Raw genomic sequence first — 27,436 nt, forward strand, 5'->3', positions numbered from 1 at the left:
GCAGACGTCACTTTGAGCGCTTGGTGTTGTAGCACAAATCATCACATGCTGCTCTACACTGGATTATAAAAGCCGACACATTTTCCAAACATTTTAATGCTGGAGTCACACTGTAGTATTAATAACAGTGCGATACTCGAGGAGCGTAGTGGGATCGCGGTGGCTCATCAGACCGCCCCGGGACAGGGGGCCCGCGTCAGGATGGCCGAGCGGTCTAAGGCGCTGCGTTCAGGTCGCAGTCTCCCCTGGAGGCGTGGGTTCGAATCCCACTCCTGACAAAAAGCTTGCTCAGTGCCGTCTCCAGTCGGGTGCAAATGGGTGAAGCAGCCTGACGCAGGGAACGTGCGCCGATAGGCGTAGGTGTATCCCCTGCCTCTTCCGATTTAGCTCGTGCTCCATAGGATGGAAGCGGATGCTCTGGCTTTTTGACTCGAATATAACCTGATCACAACAGAAGGCCGTGCAGCCCAGTGCTGGTTTAAGAATGCCTCGTGTCTTCAGGCCCCTATTCCTTCAGGTTACCCCTTTGGAATAGTCGTCCGAAAAAGACGGGAAAGGAAAAGCATGTAAGCTCCCACACACTGCGTTAGCATTAGCGGTTGGAATCTGATGGGAGAAAAGCAACCTGGCTCGCCGTCAAGCAATCCATCCCTGGTCTCCCACGTGACAGGCGGGGATACGCACCACTATACTAACGAGGAGCGCTTGCTTGGCGCTTGAAGACACTTCCTCTTGCGGCTACTACTGTTTCCGGTTTCGTCTTTTCTTTTCATTCCTCCCAGAGGAGCGCATGAAAACGTTTCCATCTGCGCCATCCTCACCCCTCCAATGCTATGGTCCCTGCTCCTCCTGGTGCACTGCAAACACTCATTCAGCCGGTTCTTTCAGTTTGAATAATTAGGTCTTCAAAGGCTGGAAGTAGGGCGCAAAAGACATGCCAATGCCAAAAGCGTGGCTGTGTGCTTCCAGCTGTGAAATGTCACTGGTGGATGTTGAAGACATTACTTCCAAGGCAGCAGGTCCAAGCGATTTAGCGTTTGTACAAGAAGCAGGAAGAGAGAAACGGCACTCCGCCTTTTTCTGGGCAGGCCGAAGCGACAGGAGAAGGGCGCCGTAGTGGGCAGGATTCGAGCCGACGCGGGGAGACCCCAATGGCTTTCTAGCCCATCGCCTTAACCGCTCGGCCACGACTACAGGGAGCGCCGCCGCCGCCGGCTTGCGATCATTTAACACGGAGGGCGAGGCGGCGGCGGTAACCTTTTTCAATGTCGCTCTCCGCTTCCCCCCAAAAAAAAGCCAAATGACATGCTAGCACTCGGACACCCTTCAGAAGACTGAAGGGTGGCTTAAAGCTGGAAGGATTAGGTCTCCCCGTTCCGACGCGACAATCGAACTTCCTTAGGCAGAGAGAAAGCAACATCGAGGAGCGTCAACAAGACTTTAGAAGCTGCGCCACACGCCACTTTCAGTCGCAGTCACAGCAGTTTTAAAGGCAGGAATCGCCTTTGCGAACGCCATGAGAAACAGAACGCAAGCTCAGGTCCTGCGGTTTAACAAACAGCCACGGCTTTCATGCGACTGGACATTTCTTTTCTGGAGCGAATTCACTTTCAACTTCAAGAAATTCACACAACTTGCGAAATACGAAATACAAATCTGGCTCATCGCTGCACAAGAAATACCGCCGGCTGGCAAGAAAATGACAACGGTGTTTTTCCTTAACGAAAAACTTCCCATGGAGAAAAACAACGGCTGTGCGTCTCTGTCGGCATGATTCAGTTTAATGCAAGTATTCATTCTCCTCCTGGAAAATACAGCTTGCGAAAGATGAAATACAATTCTTGGCTTTTCTGGGTGAGTGCAGAAGAAATCCTGCCGGCTGGCAGAAGAATTCCAGCCTTTTTTACTCTTTAACCAGAAACTTGCGAATGATACAAAGCAAGCGGGGTGCGTTTCTGTGCAGCTGTTAACTGAACAGCTGCTGCTTCAAGCCCACCCAGGGCTCATTCCGATTTCAACATCATGCCCCCTGAAGGTAGACTGGATTTCTTTGCGAAGCATTCACCTTTTGGACGTTTCAGGAAAGGTGCGTGTCGATGCCAGACTTGAAAAGCTTTCCATACAAAGAAACAACATAGTGCTTTTGATTGATGGGAAACGGCAAGAGCGGTTTGAGCAGCTCCGGCCTCTCAACCGCTTTACAATGTGATCGGCACCTCGGTAGCCAGTTTAGAAGGCTGAAAAGGATGCTGGAAGCACAGCGACGTTCTAAAACCAGCGCTTGAAAAGCATCTGCATACATAAAATGTCCATTTCCCCAAAGCTGAATCTGCATCTTCAGAAGATTGTCAGCTATACGTTTTCGTTCTTTGTTTCCTTTTTTTACGACAAGCTTTCGAGAAATGAACTGTCTATTGTGATGAAGGCTGCATTAGAAATTGTGCATCTAGCTTAGTTCAATGAAATCGGGAGGTGCACCTGTCTCAAGCGGATGGCTCTTTGCAGGCACACTACGGAAACCTGCGGGCGCAAGTTGGGAGAAGTGACTCTTGCAGAGTGTTGAGCTTCGAGAAGAGGGCTCCGCTCAGGAAGATATTTCCACATGTTGAAGAGTCGCTTTTCGCCCTTTCTTTCCCACATTTTTCCAGTGCGGTTATTGATCGCGTTCAAAATGTTTTCCCAACGTACGTGTTACCTGCAAAATCACAGTGAAACTGTTATGCCCAAAAGATTCCTAATAGTTATTGTATTAGAATAGCTCTCCAATTTCTTAGCCTTCGTACACGCAATGTTTAAGGAAACGCTAGAGTAAATGAAACTGTAAATAGACAGGAGCTCTTCTTAGTTTTCATACAAGTTATGATGGCTGCAGCTCCTATCTGCGTCCCGGTGACCGGAGCCAAGGGATTATCTGCGGAACCCTTGATTTATCTCTCGGGCAAGGAGCTAGATACGCCCTTTTCATCTCGGTTTGATCACACCTGTGCATTAAAACGCAGTGCTCGGTACCATCGAGGTGTAAGAGGTTCAAGGATGAGCGGGAAACTTTGTTAATAAGGAGACGGGCACCGCCCAACGTGGGGCTCGAACCCACGACCCTGAGATTAAGAGTCTCATGCTCTACCGACTGAGCTAGCCGGGCGCCGGTGGAGCTGGTGGTTAACTTGTCCCTGTTGACGGCAATTTGACAAGGTATACTTCCTGGCTTTTCATCATGTGCTGACCGGATTCGAGAGTAGCACACCCTGTTCTTTGTTGATTACTGTACCTCCAGCAGCGCAAATGTCAGTAATCATTGAAATGTACGACCTACAATCTCCTCAGCATGCCCGCGTGGACTCCTCAGTGATCATCCTTCTACGTTCTGCTGTAGTTTTCATGCAAGTGAAAACCGTGCTCCAAATAACAGCGGCACAGTTGTATCCTGCGGTAAGCATTCTTCTAATTCCATCGTTTTGCTCCAGGTAAAAGGTAGCGCATCATAGTGTTGATATTCCAAGGTTTCAGAGTCCGTATTGGATGGCTTGGATGCAGACATCGCTCAGAGCTCCCAGTATGATTTTCCCGAGTTCAGTTTTGCAGTGTTTTAGTGCTTTACTACTTCCAGTGGGCCTTTGAATGCTCTGCTAAGTAGAGACGTGACATAATTACTAATGCGACCGAGTGTGCTGGCTGTTCCTGGTTCGTAATGATTAACGCGAGAAATCAATATAAACATAACTGCTTCGATTTCGAGGTTCAGTTGAAGCTTTCAAAGAAACTATCAAAGACCTCAGAACAACCGAAGACACATTTGGTCATCTCCGTATTGGTGAAGATTAAAGAGTCCCGCAAGTGTCAAGCTTGCACAAACACACACGAGAGAGAAACTCAGGACAGAATTTAAAGAAAGGGAGATGCAGACTATTTGAAGGCACTTTGCTAACCCAATGGCATGCTTATGAATCGTGCATAGGACACACGTAGCAGAGGATGGTTTCGATCCATCGACCTCTGGGTTATGGGCCCAGCACGCTTCCGCTGCGCCACTCTGCTGACGGCCCCTCTGCGTGTGGCGCACAACTGCTCTTTTTATTTCCTACATAAGTGATGAAAGAGTTGAAAGTTTCAACGACAAACGCAGACGTCACTTTGAGCGCTTGGTGTTGTAGCACAAATCATCACATGCTGCTCTACACTGGATTATAAAAGCCGACACATTTTCCAAACATTTTAATGCTGGAGTCACACTGTAGTATTAATAACAGTGCGATACTCGAGGAGCGTAGTGGGATCGCGGTGGCTCATCAGACCGCCCCGGGACAGGGGGCCCGCGTCAGGATGGCCGAGCGGTCTAAGGCGCTGCGTTCAGGTCGCAGTCTCCCCTGGAGGCGTGGGTTCGAATCCCACTCCTGACAAAAAGCTTGCTCAGTGCCGTCTCCAGTCGGGTGCAAATGGGTGAAGCAGCCTGACGCAGGGAACGTGCGCCGATAGGCGTAGGTGTATCCCCTGCCTCTTCCGATTTAGCTCGTGCTCCATAGGATGGAAGCGGATGCTCTGGCTTTTTGACTCGAATATAACCTGATCACAACAGAAGGCCGTGCAGCCCAGTGCTGGTTTAAGAATGCCTCGTGTCTTCAGGCCCCTATTCCTTCAGGTTACCCCTTTGGAATAGTCGTCCGAAAAAGACGGGAAAGGAAAAGCATGTAAGCTCCCACACACTGCGTTAGCATTAGCGGTTGGAATCTGATGGGAGAAAAGCAACCTGGCTCGCCGTCAAGCAATCCATCCCTGGTCTCCCACGTGACAGGCGGGGATACGCACCACTATACTAACGAGGAGCGCTTGCTTGGCGCTTGAAGACACTTCCTCTTGCGGCTACTACTGTTTCCGGTTTCGTCTTTTCTTTTCATTCCTCCCAGAGGAGCGCATGAAAACGTTTCCATCTGCGCCATCCTCACCCCTCCAATGCTATGGTCCCTGCTCCTCCTGGTGCACTGCAAACACTCATTCAGCTGGTTCTTTCAGTTTGAATAATTAGGTCTTCAAAGGCTGGAAGTAGGGCGCAAAAGACATGCCAATGCCAAAAGCGTGGCTGTGTGCTTCCAGCTGTGAAATGTCACTGGTGGATGTTGAAGACATTACTTCCAAGGCAGCAGGTCCAAGCGATTTAGCGTTTGTACAAGAAGCAGGAAGAGAGAAACGGCACTCCGCCTTTTTCTGGGCAGGCCGAAGCGACAGGAGAAGGGCGCCGTAGTGGGCAGGATTCGAGCCGACGCGGGGAGACCCCAATGGCTTTCTAGCCCATCGCCTTAACCGCTCGGCCACGACTACAGGGAGCGCCGCCGCCGCCGGCTTGCGATCATTTAACACGGAGGGCGAGGCGGCGGCGGTAACCTTTTTCAATGTCGCTCTCCGCTTCCCCCCAAAAAAAAGCCAAATGACATGCTAGCACTCGGACACCCTTCAGAAGACTGAAGGGTGGCTTAAAGCTGGAAGGATTAGGTCTCCCCGTTCCGACGCGACAATCGAACTTCCTTAGGCAGAGAGAAAGCAACATCGAGGAGCGTCAACAAGACTTTAGAAGCTGCGCCACACGCCACTTTCAGTCGCAGTCACAGCAGTTTTAAAGGCAGGAATCGCCTTTGCGAACGCCATGAGAAACAGAACGCAAGCTCAGGTCCTGCGGTTTAACAAACAGCCACGGCTTTCATGCGACTGGACATTTCTTTTCTGGAGCGAATTCACTTTCAACTTCAAGAAATTCACACAACTTGCGAAATACGAAATACAAATCTGGCTCATCGCTGCACAAGAAATACCGCCGGCTGGCAAGAAAATGACAACGGTGTTTTTCCTTAACGAAAAACTTCCCATGGAGAAAAACAACGGCTGTGCGTCTCTGTCGGCATGATTCAGTTTAATGCAAGTATTCATTCTCCTCCTGGAAAATACAGCTTGCGAAAGATGAAATACAATTCTTGGCTTTTCTGGGTGAGTGCAGAAGAAATCCTGCCGGCTGGCAGAAGAATTCCAGCCTTTTTTACTCTTTAACCAGAAACTTGCGAATGATACAAAGCAAGCGGGGTGCGTTTCTGTGCAGCTGTTAACTGAACAGCTGCTGCTTCAAGCCCACCCAGGGCTCATTCCGATTTCAACATCATGCCCCCTGAAGGTAGACTGGATTTCTTTGCGAAGCATTCACCTTTTGGACGTTTCAGGAAAGGTGCGTGTCGATGCCAGACTTGAAAAGCTTTCCATACAAAGAAACAACATAGTGCTTTTGATTGATGGGAAACGGCAAGAGCGGTTTGAGCAGCTCCGGCCTCTCAACCGCTTTACAATGTGATCGGCACCTCGGTAGCCAGTTTAGAAGGCTGAAAAGGATGCTGGAAGCACAGCGACGTTCTAAAACCAGCGCTTGAAAAGCATCTGCATACATAAAATGTCCATTTCCCCAAAGCTGAATCTGCATCTTCAGAAGATTGTCAGCTATACGTTTTCGTTCTTTGTTTCCTTTTTTTACGACAAGCTTTCGAGAAATGAACTGTCTATTGTGATGAAGGCTGCATTAGAAATTGTGCATCTAGCTTAGTTCAATGAAATCGGGAGGTGCACCTGTCTCAAGCGGATGGCTCTTTGCAGGCACACTACGGAAACCTGCGGGCGCAAGTTGGGAGAAGTGACTCTTGCAGAGTGTTGAGCTTCGAGAAGAGGGCTCCGCTCAGGAAGATATTTCCACATGTTGAAGAGTCGCTTTTCGCCCTTTCTTTCCCACATTTTTCCAGTGCGGTTATTGATCGCGTTCAAAATGTTTTCCCAACGTACGTGTTACCTGCAAAATCACAGTGAAACTGTTATGCCCAAAAGATTCCTAATAGTTATTGTATTAGAATAGCTCTCCAATTTCTTAGCCTTCGTACACGCAATGTTTAAGGAAACGCTAGAGTAAATGAAACTGTAAATAGACAGGAGCTCTTCTTAGTTTTCATACAAGTTATGATGGCTGCAGCTCCTATCTGCGTCCCGGTGACCGGAGCCAAGGGATTATCTGCGGAACCCTTGATTTATCTCTCGAGCAAGGAGCTAGATACGCCCTTTTCATCTCGGTTTGATCACACCTGTGCATTAAAACGCAGTGCTCGGTACCATCGAGGTGTAAGAGGTTCAAGGATGAGCGGGAAACTTTGTTAATAAGGAGACGGGCACCGCCCAACGTGGGGCTCGAACCCACGACCCTGAGATTAAGAGTCTCATGCTCTACCGACTGAGCTAGCCGGGCGCCGGTGGAGCTGGTGGTTAACTTGTCCCTGTTGACGGCAATTTGACAAGGTATACTTCCTGGCTTTTCATCATGTGCTGACCGGATTCGAGAGTAGCACACCCTGTTCTTTGTTGATTACTGTACCTCCAGCAGCGCAAATGTCAGTAATCATTGAAATGTACGACCTACAATCTCCTCAGCATGCCCGCGTGGACTCCTCAGTGATCATCCTTCTACGTTCTGCTGTAGTTTTCATGCAAGTGAAAACCGTGCTCCAAATAACAGCGGCACAGTTGTATCCTGCGGTAAGCATTCTTCTAATTCCATCGTTTTGCTCCAGGTAAAAGGTAGCGCATCATAGTGTTGATATTCCAAGGTTTCAGAGTCCGTATTGGATGGCTTGGATGCAGACATCGCTCAGAGCTCCCAGTATGATTTTCCCGAGTTCAGTTTTGCAGTGTTTTAGTGCTTTACTACTTCCAGTGGGCCTTTGAATGCTCTGCTAAGTAGAGACGTGACATAATTACTAATGCGACCGAGTGTGCTGGCTGTTCCTGGTTCGTAATGATTAACGCGAGAAATCAATATAAACATAACTGCTTCGATTTCGAGGTTCAGTTGAAGCTTTCAAAGAAACTATCAAAGACCTCAGAACAACCGAAGACACATTTGGTCATCTCCGTATTGGTGAAGATTAAAGAGTCCCGCAAGTGTCAAGCTTGCACAAACACACACGAGAGAGAAACTCAGGACAGAATTTAAAGAAAGGGAGATGCAGACTATTTGAAGGCACTTTGCTAACCCAATGGCATGCTTATGAATCGTGCATAGGACACACGTAGCAGAGGATGGTTTCGATCCATCGACCTCTGGGTTATGGGCCCAGCACGCTTCCGCTGCGCCACTCTGCTGACGGCCTCTCTGCGTGTGGCGCACAACTGCTCTTTTTATTTCCTACATAAGTGATGAAAGAGTTGAAAGTTTCAACGACAAACGCAGACGTCACTTTGAGCGCTTGGTGTTGTAGCACAAATCATCACATGCTGCTCTACACTGGATTATAAAAGCCGACACATTTTCCAAACATTTTAATGCTGGAGTCACACTGTAGTATTAATAACAGTGCGATACTCGAGGAGCGTAGTGGGATCGCGGTGGCTCATCAGACCGCCCCGGGACAGGGGGCCCGCGTCAGGATGGCCGAGCGGTCTAAGGCGCTGCGTTCAGGTCGCAGTCTCCCCTGGAGGCGTGGGTTCGAATCCCACTCCTGACAAAAAGCTTGCTCAGTGCCGTCTCCAGTCGGGTGCAAATGGGTGAAGCAGCCTGACGCAGGGAACGTGCGCCGATAGGCGTAGGTGTATCCCCTGCCTCTTCCGATTTAGCTCGTGCTCCATAGGATGGAAGCGGATGCTCTGGCTTTTTGACTCGAATATAACCTGATCACAACAGAAGGCCGTGCAGCCCAGTGCTGGTTTAAGAATGCCTCGTGTCTTCAGGCCCCTATTCCTTCAGGTTACCCCTTTGGAATAGTCGTCCGAAAAAGACAGGAAAGGAAAAGCATGTAAGCTCCCACACACTGCGTTAGCATTAGCGGTTGGAATCTGATGGGAGAAAAGCAACCTGGCTCGCCGTCAAGCAATCCATCCCTGGTCTCCCACGTGACAGGCGGGGATACGCACCACTATACTAACGAGGAGCGCTTGCTTGGCGCTTGAAGACACTTCCTCTTGCGGCTACTACTGTTTCCGGTTTCGTCTTTTCTTTTCATTCCTCCCAGAGGAGCGCATGAAAACGTTTCCATCTGCGCCATCCTCACCCCTCCAATGCTATGGTCCCTGCTCCTCCTGGTGCACTGCAAACACTCATTCAGCCGGTTCTTTCAGTTTGAATAATTAGGTCTTCAAAGGCTGGAAGTAGGGCGCAAAAGACATGCCAATGCCAAAAGCGTGGCTGTGTGCTTCCAGCTGTGAAATGTCACTGGTGGATGTTGAAGACATTACTTCCAAGGCAGCAGGTCCAAGCGATTTAGCGTTTGTACAAGAAGCAGGAAGAGAGAAACGGCACTCCGCCTTTTTCTTGGCAGGCCGAAGCGACAGGAGAAGGGCGCCGTAGTGGGCAGGATTCGAGCCGACGCGGGGAGACCCCAATGGCTTTCTAGCCCATCGCCTTAACCGCTCGGCCACGACTACAGGGAGCGCCGCCGCCGCCGGCTTGCGATCATTTAACACGGAGGGCGAGGCAGCGGCGGTAACCTTTTTCAATGTCGCTCTCCGCTTCCCCCCAAAAAAAAGCCAAATGACATGCTAGCACTCGGACACCCTTCAGAAGACTGAAGGGTGGCTTAAAGCTGGAAGGATTAGGTCTCCCCGTTCCGACGCGACAATCGAGCTTCCTTAGGCAGAGAGAAAGCAACATCGAGGAGCGTCAACAAGACTTTAGAAGCTGCGCCACACGCCACTTTCAGTCGCAGTCACAGCAGTTTTAAAGGCAGGAATCGCCTTTGCGAACGCCATGAGAAACAGAACGCAAGCTCAGGTCCTGCGGTTTAACAAACAGCCACGGCTTTCATGCGACTGGACATTTCTTTTCTGGAGCGAATTCACTTTCAACTTCAAGAAATTCACACAACTTGCGAAATACGAAATACAAATCTGGCTCATCGCTGCACAAGAAATACCGCCGGCTGGCAAGAAAATGACAACGGTGTTTTTCCTTAACGAAAAACTTCCCATGGAGAAAAACAACGGCTGTGCGTCTCTGTCGGCTTGATTCAGTTTAATGCAAGTATTCATTCTCCTCCTGGAAAATACAGCTTGCGAAAGATGAAATACAATTCTTGGCTTTTCTGGGTGAGTGCAGAAGAAATCCTGCCGGCTGGCAGAAGAATTCCAGCCTTTTTTACTCTTTAACCAGAAACTTGCGAATGATACAAAGCAAGCGGGGTGCGTTTCTGTGCAGCTGTTAACTGAACAGCTGCTGCTTCAAGCCCACCCAGGGCTCATTCCGATTTCAACATCATGCCCCCTGAAGGTAGACTGGATTTCTTTGCGAAGCATTCACCTTTTGGACGTTTCAGGAAAGGTGCGTGTCGATGCCAGACTTGAAAAGCTTTCCATACAAAGAAACAACATAGTGCTTTTGATTGATGGGAAACGGCAAGAGCGGTTTGAGCAGCTCCGGCCTCTCAACCGCTTTACAATGTGATCGGCACCTCGGTAGCCAGTTTAGAAGGCTGAAAAGGATGCTGGAAGCACAGCGACGTTCTAAAACCAGCGCTTGAAAAGCATCTGCATACATAAAATGTCCATTTCCCCAAAGCTGAATCTGCATCTTCAGAAGATTGTCAGCTATACGTTTTCGTTCTTTGTTTCCTTTTTTTACGACAAGCTTTCGAGAAATGAACTGTCTATTGTGATGAAGGCTGCATTAGAAATTGTGCATCTAGCTTAGTTCAATGAAATCGGGAGGTGCACCTGTCTCAAGCGGATGGCTCTTTGCAGGCACACTACGGAAACCTGCGGGCGCAAGTTGGGAGAAGTGACTCTTGCAGAGTGTTGAGCTTCGAGAAGAGGGCTCCGCTCAGGAAGATATTTCCACATGTTGAAGAGTCGCTTTTCGCCCTTTCTTTCCCACATTTTTCCAGTGCGGTTATTGATCGCGTTCAAAATGTTTTCCCAACGTACGTGTTACCTGCAAAATCACAGTGAAACTGTTATGCCCAAAAGATTCCTAATAGTTATTGTATTAGAATAGCTCTCCAATTTCTTAGCCTTCGTACACGCAATGTTTAAGGAAACGCTAGAGTAAATGAAACTGTAAATAGACAGGAGCTCTTCTTAGTTTTCATACAAGTTATGATGGCTGCAGCTCCTATCTGCGTCCCGGTGACCGGAGCCAAGGGATTATCTGCGGAACCCTTGATTTATCTCTCGGGCAAGGAGCTAGATACGCCCTTTTCATCTCGGTTTGATCACACCTGTGCATTAAAACGCAGTGCTCGGTACCATCGAGGTGTAAGAGGTTCAAGGATGAGCGGGAAACTTTGTTAATAAGGAGACGGGCACCGCCCAACGTGGGGCTCGAACCCACGACCCTGAGATTAAGAGTCTCATGCTCTACCGACTGAGCTAGCCGGGCGCCGGTGGAGCTGGTGGTTAACTTGTCCCTGTTGACGGCAATTTGACAAGGTATACTTCCTGGCTTTTCATCATGTGCTGACCGGATTCGAGAGTAGCACACCCTGTTCTTTGTTGATTACTGTACCTCCAGCAGCGCAAATGTCAGTAATCATTGAAATGTACGACCTACAATCTCCTCAGCATGCCCGCGTGGACTCCTCAGTGATCATCCTTCTACGTTCTGCTGTAGTTTTCATGCAAGTGAAAACCGTGCTCCAAATAACAGCGGCACAGTTGTATCCTGCGGTAAGCATTCTTCTAATTCCATCGTTTTGCTCCAGGTAAAAGGTAGCGCATCATAGTGTTGATATTCCAAGGTTTCAGAGTCCGTATTGGATGGCTTGGATGCAGACATCGCTCAGAGCTCCCAGTATGATTTTCCCGAGTTCAGTTTTGCAGTGTTTTAGTGCTTTACTACTTCCAGTGGGCCTTTGAATGCTCTGCTAAGTAGAGACGTGACATAATTACTAATGCGACCGAGTGTGCTGGCTGTTCCTGGTTCGTAATGATTAACGCGAGAAATCAATATAAACATAACTGCTTCGATTTCGAGGTTCAGTTGAAGCTTTCAAAGAAACTATCAAAGACCTCAGAACAACCGAAGACACATTTGGTCATCTCCGTATTGGTGAAGATTAAAGAGTCCCGCAAGTGTCAAGCTTGCACAAACACACACGAGAGAGAAACTCAGGACAGAATTTAAAGAAAGGGAGATGCAGACTATTTGAAGGCACTTTGCTAACCCAATGGCATGCTTATGAATCGTGCATAGGACACACGTAGCAGAGGATGGTTTCGATCCATCGACCTCTGGGTTATGGGCCCAGCACGCTTCCGCTGCGCCACTCTGCTGACGGCCCCTCTGTGTGTGGCGCACAACTGCTCTTTTTATTTCCTACATAAGTGATGAAAGAGTTGAAAGTTTCAACGACAAACGCAGACGTCACTTTGAGCGCTTGGTGTTGTAGCACAAATCATCACATGCTGCTCTACACTGGATTATAAAAGCCGACACATTTTCCAAACATTTTAATGCTGGAGTCACACTGTAGTATTAATAACAGTGCGATACTCGAGGAGCGTAGTGGGATCGCGGTGGCTCATCAGACCGCCCCGGGACAGGGGGCCCGCGTCAGGATGGCCGAGCGGTCTAAGGCGCTGCGTTCAGGTCGCAGTCTCCCCTGGAGGCGTGGGTTCGAATCCCACTCCTGACAAAAAGCTTGCTCAGTGCCGTCTCCAGTCGGGTGCAAATGGGTGAAGCAGCCTGACGCAGGGAACGTGCGCCGATAGGCGTAGGTGTATCCCCTGCCTCTTCCGATTTAGCTCGTGCTCCATAGGATGGAAGCGGATGCTCTGGCTTTTTGACTCGAATATAACCTGATCACAACAGAAGGCCGTGCAGCCCAGTGCTGGTTTAAGAATGCCTCGTGTCTTCAGGCCCCTATTCCTTCAGGTTACCCCTTTGGAATAGTCGTCCGAAAAAGACGGGAAAGGAAAAGCATGTAAGCTCCCACACACTGCGTTAGCATTAGCGGTTGGAATCTGATGGGAGAAAAGCAACCTGGCTCGCCGTCAAGCAATCCATCCCTGGTCTCCCACGTGACAGGCGGGGATACGCACCACTATACTAACGAGGAGCGCTTGCTTGGCGCTTGAAGACACTTCCTCTTGCGGCTACTACTGTTTCCGGTTTCGTCTTTTCTTTTCATTCCTCCCAGAGGAGCGCATGAAAACGTTTCCATCTGCGCCATCCTCACCCCTCCAATGCTATGGTCCCTGCTCCTCCTGGTGCACTGCAAACACTCATTCAGCTGGTTCTTTCAGTTTGAATAATTAGGTCTTCAAAGGCTGGAAGTAGGGCGCAAAAGACATGCCAATGCCAAAAGCGTGGCTGTGTGCTTCCAGCTGTGAAATGTCACTGGTGGATGTTGAAGACATTACTTCCAAGGCAGCAGGTCCAAGCGATTTAGCGTTTGTACAAGAAGCAGGAAGAGAGAAACGGCACTCCGCCTTTTTCTGGGCAGGCCGAAGCGACAGGAGAAGGGCGCCGTAGTGGGCAGGATTCGAGCCGACGCGGGGAGACCCCAATGGCTTTCTAGCCCATCGCCTTAACCGCTCGGCCACGACTACAGGGAGCGCCGCCGCCGCCGGCTTGCGATCATTTAACACGGAGGGCGAGGCGGCGGCGGTAACCTTTTTCAATGTCGCTCTCCGCTTCCCCCCAAAAAAAAGCCAAATGACATGCTAGCACTCGGACACCCTTCAGAAGACTGAAGGGTGGCTTAAAGCTGGAAGGATTAGGTCTCCCCGTTCCGACGCGACAATCGAACTTCCTTAGGCAGAGAGAAAGCAACATCGAGGAGCGTCAACAAGACTTTAGAAGCTGCGCCACACGCCACTTTCAGTCGCAGTCACAGCAGTTTTAAAGGCAGGAATCGCCTTTGCGAACGCCATGAGAAACAGAACGCAAGCTCAGGTCCTGCGGTTTAACAAACAGCCACGGCTTTCATGCGACTGGACATTTCTTTTCTGGAGCGAATTCACTTTCAACTTCAAGAAATTCACACAACTTGCGAAATACGAAATACAAATCTGGCTCATCGCTGCACAAGAAATACCGCCGGCTGGCAAGAAAATGACAACGGTGTTTTTCCTTAACGAAAAACTTCCCATGGAGAAAAACAACGGCTGTGCGTCTCTGTCGGCATGATTCAGTTTAATGCAAGTATTCATTCTCCTCCTGGAAAATACAGCTTGCGAAAGATGAAATACAATTCTTGGCTTTTCTGGGTGAGTGCAGAAGAAATCCTGCCGGCTGGCAGAAGAATTCCAGCCTTTTTTACTCTTTAACCAGAAACTTGCGAATGATACAAAGCAAGCGGGGTGCGTTTCTGTGCAGCTGTTAACTGAACAGCTGCTGCTTCAAGCCCACCCAGGGCTCATTCCGATTTCAACATCATGCCCCCTGAAGGTAGACTGGATTTCTTTGCGAAGCATTCACCTTTTGGACGTTTCAGGAAAGGTGCGTGTCGATGCCAGACTTGAAAAGCTTTCCATACAAAGAAACAACATAGTGCTTTTGATTGATGGGAAACGGCAAGAGCGGTTTGAGCAGCTCCGGCCTCTCAACCGCTTTACAATGTGATCGGCACCTCGGTAGCCAGTTTAGAAGGCTGAAAAGGATGCTGGAAGCACAGCGACGTTCTAAAACCAGCGCTTGAAAAGCATCTGCATACATAAAATGTCCATTTCCCCAAAGCTGAATCTGCATCTTCAGAAGATTGTCAGCTATACGTTTTCGTTCTTTGTTTCCTTTTTTTACGACAAGCTTTCGAGAAATGAACTGTCTATTGTGATGAAGGCTGCATTAGAAATTGTGCATCTAGCTTAGTTCAATGAAATCGGGAGGTGCACCTGTCTCAAGCGGATGGCTCTTTGCAGGCACACTACGGAAACCTGCGGGCGCAAGTTGGGAGAAGTGACTCTTGCAGAGTGTTGAGCTTCGAGAAGAGGGCTCCGCTCAGGAAGATATTTCCACATGTTGAAGAGTCGCTTTTCGCCCTTTCTTTCCCACATTTTTCCAGTGCGGTTATTGATCGCGTTCAAAATGTTTTCCCAACGTACGTGTTACCTGCAAAATCACAGTGAAACTGTTATGCCCAAAAGATTCCTAATAGTTATTGTATTAGAATAGCTCTCCAATTTCTTAGCCTTCGTACACGCAATGTTTAAGGAAACGCTAGAGTAAATGAAACTGTAAATAGACAGGAGCTCTTCTTAGTTTTCATACAAGTTATGATGGCTGCAGCTCCTATCTGCGTCCCGGTGACCGGAGCCAAGGGATTATCTGCGGAACCCTTGATTTATCTCTCGGGCAAGGAGCTAGATACGCCCTTTTCATCTCGGTTTGATCACACCTGTGCATTAAAACGCAGTGCTCGGTACCATCGAGGTGTAAGAGGTTCAAGGATGAGCGGGAAACTTTGTTAATAAGGAGACGGGCACCGCCCAACGTGGGGCTCGAACCCACGACCCTGAGATTAAGAGTCTCATGCTCTACCGACTGAGCTAGCCGGGCGCCGGTGGAGCTGGTGGTTAACTTGTCCCTGTTGACGGCAATTTGACAAGGTATACTTCCTGGCTTTTCATCATGTGCTGACCGGATTCGAGAGTAGCACACCCTGTTCTTTGTTGATTACTGTACCTCCAGCAGCGCAAATGTCAGTAATCATTGAAATGTACGACCTACAATCTCCTCAGCATGCCCGCGTGGACTCCTCAGTGATCATCCTTCTACGTTCTGCTGTAGTTTTCATGCAAGTGAAAACCGTGCTCCAAATAACAGCGGCACAGTTGTATCCTGCGGTAAGCATTCTTCTAATTCCATCGTTTTGCTCCAGGTAAAAGGTAGCGCATCATAGTGTTGATATTCCAAGGTTTCAGAGTCCGTATTGGATGGCTTGGATGCAGACATCGCTCAGAGCTCCCAGTATGATTTTCCCGAGTTCAGTTTTGCAGTGTTTTAGTGCTTTACTACTTCCAGTGGGCCTTTGAATGCTCTGCTAAGTAGAGACGTGACATAATTACTAATGCGACCGAGTGTGCTGGCTGTTCCTGGTTCGTAATGATTAACGCGAGAAATCAATATAAACATAACTGCTTCGATTTCGAGGTTCAGTTGAAGCTTTCAAAGAAACTATCAAAGACCTCAGAACAACCGAAGACACATTTGGTCATCTCCGTATTGGTGAAGATTAAAGAGTCCCGCAAGTGTCAAGCTTGCACAAACACACACGAGAGAGAAACTCAGGACAGAATTTAAAGAAAGGGAGATGCAGACTATTTGAAGGCACTTTGCTAACCCAATGGCATGCTTATGAATCGTGCATAGGACACACGTAGCAGAGGATGGTTTCGATCCATCGACCTCTGGGTTATGGGCCCAGCACGCTTCCGCTGCGCCACTCTGCTGACGGCCCCTCTGTGTGTGGCGCACAACTGCTCTTTTTATTTCCTACATAAGTGATGAAAGAGTTGAAAGTTTCAACGACAAACGCAGACGTCACTTTGAGCGCTTGGTGTTGTAGCACAAATCATCACATGCTGCTCTACACTGGATTATAAAAGCCGACACATTTTCCAAACATTTTAATGCTGGAGTCACACTGTAGTATTAATAACAGTGCGATACTCGAGGAGCGTAGTGGGATCGCGGTGGCTCATCAGACCGCCCCGGGACAGGGGGCCCGCGTCAGGATGGCCGAGCGGTCTAAGGCGCTGCGTTCAGGTCGCAGTCTCCCCTGGAGGCGTGGGTTCGAATCCCACTCCTGACAAAAAGCTTGCTCAGTGCCGTCTCCAGTCGGGTGCAAATGGGTGAAGCAGCCTGACGCAGGGAACGTGCGCCGATAGGCGTAGGTGTATCCCCTGCCTCTTCCGATTTAGCTCGTGCTCCATAGGATGGAAGCGGATGCTCTGGCTTTTTGACTCGAATATAACCTGATCACAACAGAAGGCCGTGCAGCCCAGTGCTGGTTTAAGAATGCCTCGTGTCTTCAGGCCCCTATTCCTTCAGGTTACCCCTTTGGAATAGTCGTCCGAAAAAGACGGGAAAGGAAAAGCATGTAAGCTCCCACACACTGCGTTAGCATTAGCGGTTGGAATCTGATGGGAGAAAAGCAACCTGGCTCGCCGTCAAGCAATCCATCCCTGGTCTCCCACGTGACAGGCGGGGATACGCACCACTATACTAACGAGGAGCGCTTGCTTGGCGCTTGAAGACACTTCCTCTTGCGGCTACTACTGTTTCCGGTTTCGTCTTTTCTTTTCATTCCTCCCAGAGGAGCGCATGAAAACGTTTCCATCTGCGCCATCCTCACCCCTCCAATGCTATGGTCCCTGCTCCTCCTGGTGCACTGCAAACACTCATTCAGCTGGTTCTTTCAGTTTGAATAATTAGGTCTTCAAAGGCTGGAAGTAGGGCGCAAAAGACATGCCAATGCCAAAAGCGTGGCTGTGTGCTTCCAGCTGTGAAATGTCACTGGTGGATGTTGAAGACATTACTTCCAAGGCAGCAGGTCCAAGCGATTTAGCGTTTGTACAAGAAGCAGGAAGAGAGAAACGGCACTCCGCCTTTTTCTGGGCAGGCCGAAGCGACAGGAGAAGGGCGCCGTAGTGGGCAGGATTCGAGCCGACGCGGGGAGACCCCAATGGCTTTCTAGCCCATCGCCTTAACCGCTCGGCCACGACTACAGGGAGCGCCGCCGCCGCCGGCTTGCGATCATTTAACACGGAGGGCGAGGCGGCGGCGGTAACCTTTTTCAATGTCGCTCTCCGCTTCCCCCCAAAAAAAAGCCAAATGACATGCTAGCACTCGGACACCCTTCAGAAGACTGAAGGGTGGCTTAAAGCTGGAAGGATTAGGTCTCCCCGTTCCGACGCGACAATCGAACTTCCTTAGGCAGAGAGAAAGCAACATCGAGGAGCGTCAACAAGACTTTAGAAGCTGCGCCACACGCCACTTTCAGTCGCAGTCACAGCAGTTTTAAAGGCAGGAATCGCCTTTGCGAACGCCATGAGAAACAGAACGCAAGCTCAGGTCCTGCGGTTTAACAAACAGCCACGGCTTTCATGCGACTGGACATTTCTTTTCTGGAGCGAATTCACTTTCAACTTCAAGAAATTCACACAACTTGCGAAATACGAAATACAAATCTGGCTCATCGCTGCACAAGAAATACCGCCGGCTGGCAAGAAAATGACAACGGTGTTTTTCCTTAACGAAAAACTTCCCATGGAGAAAAACAACGGCTGTGCGTCTCTGTCGGCATGATTCAGTTTAATGCAAGTATTCATTCTCCTCCTGGAAAATACAGCTTGCGAAAGATGAAATACAATTCTTGGCTTTTCTGGGTGAGTGCAGAAGAAATCCTGCCGGCTGGCAGAAGAATTCCAGCCTTTTTTACTCTTTAACCAGAAACTTGCGAATGATACAAAGCAAGCGGGGTGCGTTTCTGTGCAGCTGTTAACTGAACAGCTGCTGCTTCAAGCCCACCCAGGGCTCATTCCGATTTCAACATCATGCCCCCTGAAGGTAGACTGGATTTCTTTGCGAAGCATTCACCTTTTGGACGTTTCAGGAAAGGTGCGTGTCGATGCCAGACTTGAAAAGCTTTCCATACAAAGAAACAACATAGTGCTTTTGATTGATGGGAAACGGCAAGAGCGGTTTGAGCAGCTCCGGCCTCTCAACCGCTTTACAATGTGATCGGCACCTCGGTAGCCAGTTTAGAAGGCTGAAAAGGATGCTGGAAGCACAGCGACGTTCTAAAACCAGCGCTTGAAAAGCATCTGCATACATAAAATGTCCATTTCCCCAAAGCTGAATCTGCATCTTCAGAAGATTGTCAGCTATACGTTTTCGTTCTTTGTTTCCTTTTTTTACGACAAGCTTTCGAGAAATGAACTGTCTATTGTGATGAAGGCTGCATTAGAAATTGTGCATCTAGCTTAGTTCAATGAAATCGGGAGGTGCACCTGTCTCAAGCGGATGGCTCTTTGCAGGCACACTACGGAAACCTGCGGGCGCAAGTTGGGAGAAGTGACTCTTGCAGAGTGTTGAGCTTCGAGAAGAGGGCTCCGCTCAGGAAGATATTTCCACATGTTGAAGAGTCGCTTTTCGCCCTTTCTTTCCCACATTTTTCCAGTGCGGTTATTGATCGCGTTCAAAATGTTTTCCCAACGTACGTGTTACCTGCAAAATCACAGTGAAACTGTTATGCCCAAAAGATTCCTAATAGTTATTGTATTAGAATAGCTCTCCAATTTCTTAGCCTTCGTACACGCAATGTTTAAGGAAACGCTAGAGTAAATGAAACTGTAAATAGACAGGAGCTCTTCTTAGTTTTCATACAAGTTATGATGGCTGCAGCTCCTATCTGCGTCCCGGTGACCGGAGCCAAGGGATTATCTGCGGAACCCTTGATTTATCTCTCGGGCAAGGAGCTAGATACGCCCTTTTCATCTCGGTTTGATCACACCTGTGCATTAAAACGCAGTGCTCGGTACCATCGAGGTGTAAGAGGTTCAAGGATGAGCGGGAAACTTTGTTAATAAGGAGACGGGCACCGCCCAACGTGGGGCTCGAACCCACGACCCTGAGATTAAGAGTCTCATGCTCTACCGACTGAGCTAGCCGGGCGCCGGTGGAGCTGGTGGTTAACTTGTCCCTGTTGACGGCAATTTGACAAGGTATACTTCCTGGCTTTTCATCATGTGCTGACCGGATTCGAGAGTAGCACACCCTGTTCTTTGTTGATTACTGTACCTCCAGCAGCGCAAATGTCAGTAATCATTGAAATGTACGACCTACAATCTCCTCAGCATGCCCGCGTGGACTCCTCAGTGATCATCCTTCTACGTTCTGCTGTAGTTTTCATGCAAGTGAAAACCGTGCTCCAAATAACAGCGGCACAGTTGTATCCTGCGGTAAGCATTCTTCTAATTCCATCGTTTTGCTCCAGGTAAAAGGTAGCGCATCATAGTGTTGATATTCCAAGGTTTCAGACTCCGTATTGGATGGCTTGGATGCAGACATCGCTCAGAGCTCCCAGTATGATTTTCCCGAGTTCAGTTTTGCAGTGTTTTAGTGCTTTACTACTTCCAGTGGGCCTTTGAATGCTCTGCTAAGTAGAGACGTGACATAATTACTAATGCGACCGAGTGTGCTGGCTGTTCCTGGTTCGTAATGATTAACGCGAGAAATCAATATAAACATAACTGCTTCGATTTCGAGGTTCAGTTGAAGCTTTCAAAGAAACTATCAAAGACCTCAGAACAACCGAAGACACATTTGGTCATCTCCGTATTGGTGAAGATTAAAGAGTCCCGCAAGTGTCAAGCTTGCACAAACACACACGAGAGAGAAACTCAGGACAGAATTTAAAGAAAGGGAGATGCAGACTATTTGAAGGCACTTTGCTAACCCAATGGCATGCTTATGAATCGTGCATAGGACACACGTAGCAGAGGATGGTTTCGATCCATCGACCTCTGGGTTATGGGCCCAGCACGCTTCCGCTGCGCCACTCTGCTGACGGCCTCTCTGCGTGTGGCGCACAACTGCTCTTTTTATTTCCTACATAAGTGATGAAAGAGTTGAAAGTTTCAACGACAAACGCAGACGTCACTTTGAGCGCTTGGTGTTGTAGCACAAATCATCACATGCTGCTCTACACTGGATTATAAAAGCCGACACATTTTCCAAACATTTTAATGCTGGAGTCACACTGTAGTATTAATAACAGTGCGATACTCGAGGAGCGTAGTGGGATCGCGGTGGCTCATCAGACCGCCCCGGGACAGGGGGCCCGCGTCAGGATGGCCGAGCGGTCTAAGGCGCTGCGTTCAGGTCGCAGTCTCCCCTGGAGGCGTGGGTTCGAATCCCACTCCTGACAAAAAGCTTGCTCAGTGCCGTCTCCAGTCGGGTGCAAATGGGTGAAGCAGCCTGACGCAGGGAACGTGCGCCGATAGGCGTAGGTGTATCCCCTGCCTCTTCCGATTTAGCTCGTGCTCCATAGGATGGAAGCGGATGCTCTGGCTTTTTGACTCGAATATAACCTGATCACAACAGAAGGCCGTGCAGCCCAGTGCTGGTTTAAGAATGCCTCGTGTCTTCAGGCCCCTATTCCTTCAGGTTACCCCTTTGGAATAGTCGTCCGAAAAAGACAGGAAAGGAAAAGCATGTAAGCTCCCACACACTGCGTTAGCATTAGCGGTTGGAATCTGATGGGAGAAAAGCAACCTGGCTCGCCGTCAAGCAATCCATCCCTGGTCTCCCACGTGACAGGCGGGGATACGCACCACTATACTAACGAGGAGCGCTTGCTTGGCGCTTGAAGACACTTCCTCTTGCGGCTACTACTGTTTCCGGTTTCGTCTTTTCTTTTCATTCCTCCCAGAGGAGCGCATGAAAACGTTTCCATCTGCGCCATCCTCACCCCTCCAATGCTATGGTCCCTGCTCCTCCTGGTGCACTGCAAACACTCATTCAGCCGGTTCTTTCAGTTTGAATAATTAGGTCTTCAAAGGCTGGAAGTAGGGCGCAAAAGACATGCCAATGCCAAAAGCGTGGCTGTGTGCTTCCAGCTGTGAAATGTCACTGGTGGATGTTGAAGACATTACTTCCAAGGCAGCAGGTCCAAGCGATTTAGCGTTTGTACAAGAAGCAGGAAGAGAGAAACGGCACTCCGCCTTTTTCTTGGCAGGCCGAAGCGACAGGAGAAGGGCGCCGTAGTGGGCAGGATTCGAGCCGACGCGGGGAGACCCCAATGGCTTTCTAGCCCATCGCCTTAACCGCTCGGCCACGACTACAGGGAGCGCCGCCGCCGCCGGCTTGCGATCATTTAACACGGAGGGCGAGGCAGCGGCGGTAACCTTTTTCAATGTCGCTCTCCGCTTCCCCCCAAAAAAAAGCCAAATGACATGCTAGCACTCGGACACCCTTCAGAAGACTGAAGGGTGGCTTAAAGCTGGAAGGATTAGGTCTCCCCGTTCCGACGCGACAATCGAGCTTCCTTAGGCAGAGAGAAAGCAACATCGAGGAGCGTCAACAAGACTTTAGAAGCTGCGCCACACGCCACTTTCAGTCGCAGTCACAGCAGTTTTAAAGGCAGGAATCGCCTTTGCGAACGCCATGAGAAACAGAACGCAAGCTCAGGTCCTGCGGTTTAACAAACAGCCACGGCTTTCATGCGACTGGACATTTCTTTTCTGGAGCGAATTCACTTTCAACTTCAAGAAATTCACACAACTTGCGAAATACGAAATACAAATCTGGCTCATCGCTGCACAAGAAATACCGCCGGCTGGCAAGAAAATGACAACGGTGTTTTTCCTTAACGAAAAACTTCCCATGGAGAAAAACAACGGCTGTGCGTCTCTGTCGGCATGATTCAGTTTAATGCAAGTATTCATTCTCCTCCTGGAAAATACAGCTTGCGAAAGATGAAATACAATTCTTGGCTTTTCTGGGTGAGTGCAGAAGAAATCCTGCCGGCTGGCAGAAGAATTCCAGCCTTTTTTACTCTTTAACCAGAAACTTGCGAATGATACAAAGCAAGCGGGGTGCGTTTCTGTGCAGCTGTTAACTGAACAGCTGCTGCTTCAAGCCCACCCAGGGCTCATTCCGATTTCAACATCATGCCCCCTGAAGGTAGACTGGATTTCTTTGCGAAGCATTCACCTTTTGGACGTTTCAGGAAAGGTGCGTGTCGATGCCAGACTTGAAAAGCTTTCCATACAAAGAAACAACATAGTGCTTTTGATTGATGGGAAACGGCAAGAGCGGTTTGAGCAGCTCCGGCCTCTCAACCGCTTTACAATGTGATCGGCACCTCGGTAGCCAGTTTAGAAGGCTGAAAAGGATGCTGGAAGCACAGCGACGTTCTAAAACCAGCGCTTGAAAAGCATCTGCATACATAAAATGTCCATTTCCCCAAAGCTGAATCTGCATCTTCAGAAGATTGTCAGCTATACGTTTTCGTTCTTTGTTTCCTTTTTTTACGACAAGCTTTCGAGAAATGAACTGTCTATTGTGATGAAGGCTGCATTAGAAATTGTGCATCTAGCTTAGTTCAATGAAATCGGGAGGTGCACCTGTCTCAAGCGGATGGCTCTTTGCAGGCACACTACGGAAACCTGCGGGCGCAAGTTGGGAGAAGTGACTCTTGCAGAGTGTTGAGCTTCGAGAAGAGGGCTCCGCTCAGGAAGATATTTCCACATGTTGAAGAGTCGCTTTTCGCCCTTTCTTTCCCACATTTTTCCAGTGCGGTTATTGATCGCGTTCAAAATGTTTTCCCAACGTACGTGTTACCTGCAAAATCACAGTGAAACTGTTATGCCCAAAAGATTCCTAATAGTTATTGTATTAGAATAGCTCTCCAATTTCTTAGCCTTCGTACACGCAATGTTTAAGGAAACGCTAGAGTAAATGAAACTGTAAATAGACAGGAGCTCTTCTTAGTTTTCATACAAGTTATGATGGCTGCAGCTCCTATCTGCGTCCCGGTGACCGGAGCCAAGGGATTATCTGCGGAACCCTTGATTTATCTCTCGGGCAAGGAGCTAGATACGCCCTTTTCATCTCGGTTTGATCACACCTGTGCATTAAAACGCAGTGCTCGGTACCATCGAGGTGTAAGAGGTTCAAGGATGAGCGGGAAACTTTGTTAATAAGGAGACGGGCACCGCCCAACGTGGGGCTCGAACCCACGACCCTGAGATTAAGAGTCTCATGCTCTACCGACTGAGCTAGCCGGGCGCCGGTGGAGCTGGTGGTTAACTTGTCCCTGTTGACGGCAATTTGACAAGGTATACTTCCTGGCTTTTCATCATGTGCTGACCGGATTCGAGAGTAGCACACCCTGTTCTTTGTTGATTACTGTACCTCCAGCAGCGCAAATGTCAGTAATCATTGAAATGTACGACCTACAATCTCCTCAGCATGCCCGCGTGGACTCCTCAGTGATCATCCTTCTACGTTCTGCTGTAGTTTTCATGCAAGTGAAAACCGTGCTCCAAATAACAGCGGCACAGTTGTATCCTGCGGTAAGCATTCTTCTAATTCCATCGTTTTGCTCCAGGTAAAAGGTAGCGCATCATAGTGTTGATATTCCAAGGTTTCAGAGTCCGTATTGGATGGCTTGGATGCAGACATCGCTCAGAGCTCCCAGTATGATTTTCCCGAGTTCAGTTTTGCAGTGTTTTAGTGCTTTACTACTTCCAGTGGGCCTTTGAATGCTCTGCTAAGTAGAGACGTGACATAATTACTAATGCGACCGAGTGTGCTGGCTGTTCCTGGTTCGTAATGATTAACGCGAGAAATCAATATAAACATAACTGCTTCGATTTCGAGGTTCAGTTGAAGCTTTCAAAGAAACTATCAAAGACCTCAGAACAACCGAAGACACATTTGGTCATCTCCGTATTGGTGAAGATTAAAGAGTCCCGCAAGTGTCAAGCTTGCACAAACACACACGAGAGAGAAACTCAGGACAGAATTTAAAGAAAGGGAGATGCAGACTATTTGAAGGCACTTTGCTAACCCAATGGCATGCTTATGAATCGTGCATAGGACACACGTAGCAGAGGATGGTTTCGATCCATCGACCTCTGGGTTATGGGCCCAGCACGCTTCCGCTGCGCCACTCTGCTGACGGCCTCTCTGCGTGTGGCGCACAACTGCTCTTTTTATTTCCTACATAAGTGATGAAAGAGTTGAAAGTTTCAACGACAAACGCAGACGTCACTTTGAGCGCTTGGTGTTGTAGCACAAATCATCACATGCTGCTCTACACTGGATTATAAAAGCCGACACATTTTCCAAACATTTTAATGCTGGAGTCACACTGTAGTATTAATAACAGTGCGATACTCGAGGAGCGTAGTGGGATCGCGGTGGCTCATCAGACCGCCCCGGGACAGGGGGCCCGCGTCAGGATGGCCGAGCGGTCTAAGGCGCTGCGTTCAGGTCGCAGTCTCCCCTGGAGGCGTGGGTTCGAATCCCACTCCTGACAAAAAGCTTGCTCAGTGCCGTCTCCAGTCGGGTGCAAATGGGTGAAGCAGCCTGACGCAGGGAACGTGCGCCGATAGGCGTAGGTGTATCCCCTGCCTCTTCCGATTTAGCTCGTGCTCCATAGGATGGAAGCGGATGCTCTGGCTTTTTGACTCGAATATAACCTGATCACAACAGAAGGCCGTGCAGCCCAGTGCTGGTTTAAGAATGCCTCGTGTCTTCAGGCCCCTATTCCTTCAGGTTACCCCTTTGGAATAGTCGTCCGAAAAAGACAGGAAAGGAAAAGCATGTAAGCTCCCACACACTGCGTTAGCATTAGCGGTTGGAATCTGATGGGAGAAAAGCAACCTGGCTCGCCGTCAAGCAATCCATCCCTGGTCTCCCACGTGACAGGCGGGGATACGCACCACTATACTAACGAGGAGCGCTTGCTTGGCGCTTGAAGACACTTCCTCTTGCGGCTACTACTGTTTCCGGTTTCGTCTTTTCTTTTCATTCCTCCCAGAGGAGCGCATGAAAACGTTTCCATCTGCGCCATCCTCACCCCTCCAATGCTATGGTCCCTGCTCCTCCTGGTGCACTGCAAACACTCATTCAGCCGGTTCTTTCAGTTTGAATAATTAGGTCTTCAAAGGCTGGAAGTAGGGCGCAAAAGACATGCCAATGCCAAAAGCGTGGCTGTGTGCTTCCAGCTGTGAAATGTCACTGGTGGATGTTGAAGACATTACTTCCAAGGCAGCAGGTCCAAGCGATTTAGCGTTTGTACAAGAAGCAGGAAGAGAGAAACGGCACTCCGCCTTTTTCTTGGCAGGCCGAAGCGACAGGAGAAGGGCGCCGTAGTGGGCAGGATTCGAGCCGACGCGGGGAGACCCCAATGGCTTTCTAGCCCATCGCCTTAACCGCTCGGCCACGACTACAGGGAGCGCCGCCGCCGCCGGCTTGCGATCATTTAACACGGAGGGCGAGGCAGCGGCGGTAACCTTTTTCAATGTCGCTCTCCGCTTCCCCCCAAAAAAAAGCCAAATGACATGCTAGCACTCGGACACCCTTCAGAAGACTGAAGGGTGGCTTAAAGCTGGAAGGATTAGGTCTCCCCGTTCCGACGCGACAATCGAGCTTCCTTAGGCAGAGAGAAAGCAACATCGAGGAGCGTCAACAAGACTTTAGAAGCTGCGCCACACGCCACTTTCAGTCGCAGTCACAGCAGTTTTAAAGGCAGGAATCGCCTTTGCGAACGCCATGAGAAACAGAACGCAAGCTCAGGTCCTGCGGTTTAACAAACAGCCACGGCTTTCATGCGACTGGACATTTCTTTTCTGGAGCGAATTCACTTTCAACTTCAAGAAATTCACACAACTTGCGAAATACGAAATACAAATCTGGCTCATCGCTGCACAAGAAATACCGCCGGCTGGCAAGAAAATGACAACGGTGTTTTTCCTTAACGAAAAACTTCCCATGGAGAAAAACAACGGCTGTGCGTCTCTGTCGGCATGATTCAGTTTAATGCAAGTATTCATTCTCCTCCTGGAAAATACAGCTTGCGAAAGATGAAATACAATTCTTGGCTTTTCTGGGTGAGTGCAGAAGAAATCCTGCCGGCTGGCAGAAGAATTCCAGCCTTTTTTACTCTTTAACCAGAAACTTGCGAATGATACAAAGCAAGCGGGGTGCGTTTCTGTGCAGCTGTTAACTGAACAGCTGCTGCTTCAAGCCCACCCAGGGCTCATTCCGATTTCAACATCATGCCCCCTGAAGGTAGACTGGATTTCTTTGCGAAGCATTCACCTTTTGGACGTTTCAGGAAAGGTGCGTGTCGATGCCAGACTTGAAAAGCTTTCCATACAAAGAAACAACATAGTGCTTTTGATTGATGGGAAACGGCAAGAGCGGTTTGAGCAGCTCCGGCCTCTCAACCGCTTTACAATGTGATCGGCACCTCGGTAGCCAGTTTAGAAGGCTGAAAAGGATGCTGGAAGCACAGCGACGTTCTAAAACCAGCGCTTGAAAAGCATCTGCATACATAAAATGTCCATTTCCCCAAAGCTGAATCTGCATCTTCAGAAGATTGTCAGCTATACGTTTTCGTTCTTTGTTTCCTTTTTTTACGACAAGCTTTCGAGAAATGAACTGTCTATTGTGATGAAGGCTGCATTAGAAATTGTGCATCTAGCTTAGTTCAATGAAATCGGGAGGTGCACCTGTCTCAAGCGGATGGCTCTTTGCAGGCACACTACGGAAACCTGCGGGCGCAAGTTGGGAGAAGTGACTCTTGCAGAGTGTTGAGCTTCGAGAAGAGGGCTCCGCTCAGGAAGATATTTCCACATGTTGAAGAGTCGCTTTTCGCCCTTTCTTTCCCACATTTTTCCAGTGCGGTTATTGATCGCGTTCAAAATGTTTTCCCAACGTACGTGTTACCTGCAAAATCACAGTGAAACTGTTATG

General features: G+C 49.0%; 19 non-coding genes across 19 annotated transcripts; 7 read left to right on the forward strand and 12 right to left on the reverse strand.

Annotated features, from left to right (window-relative positions):
* The first annotated feature begins 195 nt into the window (after positions 1–195).
* Positions 196–278, forward strand: trnal-cag (transfer RNA leucine (anticodon CAG)). Its single transcript has one exon. It is a non-coding gene; the product is annotated as a tRNA-Leu (tRNA).
* Positions 279–3,069: 2,791 nt separating this feature from the next.
* Positions 3,070–3,142, reverse strand: trnak-cuu (transfer RNA lysine (anticodon CUU)). The gene has a single exon. It is a non-coding gene; the product is annotated as a tRNA-Lys (tRNA).
* An 821-nt stretch (positions 3,143–3,963) lies between these two features.
* On the reverse strand, positions 3,964–4,035 carry trnam-cau (transfer RNA methionine (anticodon CAU)). The gene has a single exon. It is a non-coding gene; the product is annotated as a tRNA-Met (tRNA).
* Positions 4,036–4,314: 279 nt separating this feature from the next.
* Positions 4,315–4,397, forward strand: trnal-cag (transfer RNA leucine (anticodon CAG)). Its single transcript has one exon. It is a non-coding gene; the product is annotated as a tRNA-Leu (tRNA).
* A 2,791-nt stretch (positions 4,398–7,188) lies between these two features.
* On the reverse strand, positions 7,189–7,261 carry trnak-cuu (transfer RNA lysine (anticodon CUU)). The gene has a single exon. It is a non-coding gene; the product is annotated as a tRNA-Lys (tRNA).
* Positions 7,262–8,082: 821 nt separating this feature from the next.
* trnam-cau (transfer RNA methionine (anticodon CAU)) lies at positions 8,083–8,154 on the reverse strand. The gene has a single exon. It is a non-coding gene; the product is annotated as a tRNA-Met (tRNA).
* A 279-nt stretch (positions 8,155–8,433) lies between these two features.
* trnal-cag (transfer RNA leucine (anticodon CAG)) lies at positions 8,434–8,516 on the forward strand. Its single transcript has one exon. It is a non-coding gene; the product is annotated as a tRNA-Leu (tRNA).
* Positions 8,517–11,307: 2,791 nt separating this feature from the next.
* Positions 11,308–11,380, reverse strand: trnak-cuu (transfer RNA lysine (anticodon CUU)). The gene has a single exon. It is a non-coding gene; the product is annotated as a tRNA-Lys (tRNA).
* Positions 11,381–12,201: 821 nt separating this feature from the next.
* Positions 12,202–12,273, reverse strand: trnam-cau (transfer RNA methionine (anticodon CAU)). Its single transcript has one exon. It is a non-coding gene; the product is annotated as a tRNA-Met (tRNA).
* A 279-nt stretch (positions 12,274–12,552) lies between these two features.
* trnal-cag (transfer RNA leucine (anticodon CAG)) lies at positions 12,553–12,635 on the forward strand. Its single transcript has one exon. It is a non-coding gene; the product is annotated as a tRNA-Leu (tRNA).
* Positions 12,636–15,426: 2,791 nt separating this feature from the next.
* Positions 15,427–15,499, reverse strand: trnak-cuu (transfer RNA lysine (anticodon CUU)). The gene has a single exon. It is a non-coding gene; the product is annotated as a tRNA-Lys (tRNA).
* Positions 15,500–16,320: 821 nt separating this feature from the next.
* On the reverse strand, positions 16,321–16,392 carry trnam-cau (transfer RNA methionine (anticodon CAU)). Its single transcript has one exon. It is a non-coding gene; the product is annotated as a tRNA-Met (tRNA).
* Positions 16,393–16,671: 279 nt separating this feature from the next.
* On the forward strand, positions 16,672–16,754 carry trnal-cag (transfer RNA leucine (anticodon CAG)). The gene has a single exon. It is a non-coding gene; the product is annotated as a tRNA-Leu (tRNA).
* Positions 16,755–19,545: 2,791 nt separating this feature from the next.
* Positions 19,546–19,618, reverse strand: trnak-cuu (transfer RNA lysine (anticodon CUU)). The gene has a single exon. It is a non-coding gene; the product is annotated as a tRNA-Lys (tRNA).
* An 821-nt stretch (positions 19,619–20,439) lies between these two features.
* On the reverse strand, positions 20,440–20,511 carry trnam-cau (transfer RNA methionine (anticodon CAU)). The gene has a single exon. It is a non-coding gene; the product is annotated as a tRNA-Met (tRNA).
* Positions 20,512–20,790: 279 nt separating this feature from the next.
* On the forward strand, positions 20,791–20,873 carry trnal-cag (transfer RNA leucine (anticodon CAG)). The gene has a single exon. It is a non-coding gene; the product is annotated as a tRNA-Leu (tRNA).
* A 2,791-nt stretch (positions 20,874–23,664) lies between these two features.
* On the reverse strand, positions 23,665–23,737 carry trnak-cuu (transfer RNA lysine (anticodon CUU)). The gene has a single exon. It is a non-coding gene; the product is annotated as a tRNA-Lys (tRNA).
* Positions 23,738–24,558: 821 nt separating this feature from the next.
* On the reverse strand, positions 24,559–24,630 carry trnam-cau (transfer RNA methionine (anticodon CAU)). Its single transcript has one exon. It is a non-coding gene; the product is annotated as a tRNA-Met (tRNA).
* Positions 24,631–24,909: 279 nt separating this feature from the next.
* On the forward strand, positions 24,910–24,992 carry trnal-cag (transfer RNA leucine (anticodon CAG)). The gene has a single exon. It is a non-coding gene; the product is annotated as a tRNA-Leu (tRNA).
* The last annotated feature ends 2,444 nt before the right edge of the window (positions 24,993–27,436 follow it).

Source organism: Lepisosteus oculatus, unplaced genomic scaffold (assembly GCF_040954835.1).
Source record: "Lepisosteus oculatus isolate fLepOcu1 unplaced genomic scaffold, fLepOcu1.hap2 HAP2_SCAFFOLD_95, whole genome shotgun sequence".
In the NCBI taxonomy this organism is placed as follows: Eukaryota; Metazoa; Chordata; class Actinopteri; order Semionotiformes; family Lepisosteidae; genus Lepisosteus; species Lepisosteus oculatus.